This window comes from Protopterus annectens, chromosome 5.part1 (genome assembly GCF_019279795.1).
Source record: "Protopterus annectens isolate FY-2018-M chromosome 5.part1, PAN1.0, whole genome shotgun sequence".
Taxonomy (NCBI): Eukaryota; Metazoa; Chordata; order Ceratodontiformes; family Protopteridae; genus Protopterus; species Protopterus annectens.
In genome coordinates, this window is record NC_056736.1 from 47,318,057 (window position 1) to 47,321,217 (window position 3,161).

Sequence of the window (3,161 nt, forward strand, 5' to 3'; positions counted from 1 at the left end):
CAGAGGGTTTAATAGACGGTGTGTAATTATGGAATGAGCAGGATGATGGAGGCAAGAAGAGCCTATATCTCTCAAATTTCAGGCTAAACAACAGCAGGAAAATCAAGAAATAAAATAGGTTGCAAAGTGACACACTACCCTGCCTGATTTATACAATGATTATAGGAACAATTACATTCAGAGAAATTAAGTACATGATATCAGGAAAAATAAACATACACAAATGAACATGAACCTCGGCCTATATCACAGATATTATGTACACCAGAGCATTAACAAATCATGCTATGAAAGTTGTCATAGAAAAGGAGAGAGAAGAACATCTTTTAGGGTAATGGGAAACATAATAGCAAGACAACAAAATTACACCAAAATAGGTTTGAACATCTGCCTTTGGCAAAGATATTCTGTACACCAGGGCATTAGCAAGGCATACAATGGAAGCACTAATAGAAAAGATGAGAGAAAATATGTGCAATGGAAGTACCTCACTCTGGGGAAACCACCTTCTTGATCATGGTATTCCCCTGCCAGGTAAGTATGTGTTATGGGAATGGAAGTCATAATAATAAAACACCAAAATTAAACCGAGCTGCATTCAAAACCCTGCCTTTGACAATGCACTCATTAGAGCAGTGCATTATAATTTCAAAAAAGGTCTTCTGATAAAGGGGCATCCAAACGCACATTTCACAAAAAAATGTTCAAACAGTGTTGAAACTGAACACTGGAAAACAATATACTAGCCATTGGGGGATGAAAATCATTTTGCCAGTGTATACATCATTGCAGTAGTGGATTGAGCCATAGAAGCTGAGAATACATGGATTTCATGACTTTGCATCAAATTTTCATGGTATGTTATTAGAGCATGACATGGCTTGGTTAATATACTACCAAATGCAGACATGCATGGAATTGACCCCCTGCCTGCCTAATGGATAGTCTCTATAGCTGTGTATTGTTAACTGGAGCCACAGAAAAAGCTACAACAATTTTTTAAAACCCAAATTTCAGTAAAATGTTGGAACAAATTGGAAGACTGAAACTGAACATTGTTAAACAGCATGCAGCAATCAAGGAATCAAAACACTCCCTCTAGTGTGTTGACAATGAACCCATGTCTCACAAGCTGTAAAACACACATACCATGTTTCATTTTTTTTCATGTATTTATTGTAACTGATTAGTGTATAGTACAGATTGTTCATCATATTGCTAGAAAATTAGACCTGCATGGATTTGTACTTCTGCATGCTAACAGATACTCTCTTGACCAGTGCATTATCAAATGAAGCCACAGAAAAGCTTATAGCAAAGGGGTCAGAAAACACACATTTCACCTAGCAGATGAGTGAAAAATGAACACTGACAACATATGACAATCAGGTGATCAAAGCACTCGCCCTACTGTATGTACAGTATACACATCAATCCCCAACTGTTGCATACATGTTGCATAGCCTTATTTCATATATATATATATTGTAAGTGATTAATGCTTAAGATAGATTGTCTAGTAAACTGCTATGATAAATATCACAATTGATTTGAACCTCTACCTTTCTAACTGATACTCCCTAGAGCAGTAACTTATTAGGTGAAGCCACAAAAGAATATACAGTAAAGGGGTCATAAAGAATAAACTTCAAGTGAATGTTAACCCTGTGGAAGAATTAAAAATTAGCATTTTTAAACAACATATAACTATAAGGAGACCAGAACCCTCCAACTAGCATATCAACAATGTACATATAACTTCACAACTACAATGAGACATGGAAGTTGTTAAGCATGAAACTATTAACTTGACATTATGTCACTTCTGCTAGGTGACACACATTGACAGTCAGCTGAACTGTGGGACAGATGTCAAGGTTGTATTGTATTCATAGGATTTTTCTCTATTTTGCCATAGGATAAAATGTGTCATCTCTGTGTGTGGACATATGGACAGCAAAGTTGCTCTTTACCAACTGTCACACAATGTATACTTCGGATAGATGATTTTTGTTGCCTTATAAGTCCTATTTATTGTGTTTGGTGTGATAATGTGTTTTTATTAAGAATGAATGTTGTAAATGCTATCTGACAGAGAGAAAAAAGCATGCCAAGGAGGCAGGATGAAAAAAGATGAGGAGATAAGGATGGAGGTGGGTGAAGAAAACAGAAATACATCAATGGCTGTGGATGTGTTACCATGGAATACTTGTTAAAGACTGACACAGGATTAAGAGAGATACTGTCATTTTAAAATGTCTGATATACTGGATAGAGTATGTGTAAAAGGGCTATTTTATGTAGCATATTTGGATTATGTGTGTGTATTGTGTATTTGTGTGTGGTATATTTGTGTGTGGTATGTTGATTATGTGTGAATAATGTTGACATTGGTCCGTAAGACAATTAGAATACAGCTAATACACTCAGTAAGATGGTTAGCACACAGCAAGTATATCTGACATGAGCTGGATGCATATCTGACAACTTTGCTAGGAAAAATACCTGTGACAACTTTTAACTTAAAAAAATACGAGTAGACAAAACTCATAGGGCATGTTCATAGAGAGATGATAGAAGACATTGTATTTACACAGTGGGAAAACACAACATTTCAATCAGAGGAAGGGAACTGAGTCAGGAACAGTCTACACAATGAGGTCATAGTTATAACACATCAACTCTTTTGGTAAACTCTACACACATTACATATAGGTATAAAACAAAACAACAAATATTTATACACTACACAAAATAGGAATACATGAAGACAGAAGAAGAAACAGGAACACACCCAAAACTGCACATAGAAATCCTCTGAACCAAAATATTAGCACTGAGATACTCAGATGAAACCATCATCTTCTTGATAGCTAGATGAAACCATCATCTTCTTCAGCTGTTCTCTTTTAGGTGCTCTGCATCCTTCTCATCCTTTCCTCCCACATCTTGTCTCCTCCTGCTCTCGCACTCTCCATCTTTATCACATCCACCCTTTTTCACCACATCCATCCTCCTCATCCTTGCCATCTTTTTCCTGTTACCTCCTTTTTCCCCTCTTACCATCATTCCCTCATCCCACGCATCTTCCCTCCTTGGCTCATGTCCAAACCTACGTAACCTTCTCCAACCCTTCAACCTGGGCTGACCCTCTAATCCTG

The 3,161-nt window shown here is 36.9% G+C and overlaps 1 pseudogene; it reads right to left on the minus strand.

Annotated features, from left to right (window-relative positions):
* Positions 1–368: 368 nt before the first annotated feature.
* Positions 369–542, minus strand: LOC122803682 (annotated as a pseudogene).
* Positions 543–3,161: the final 2,619 nt, after the last annotated feature.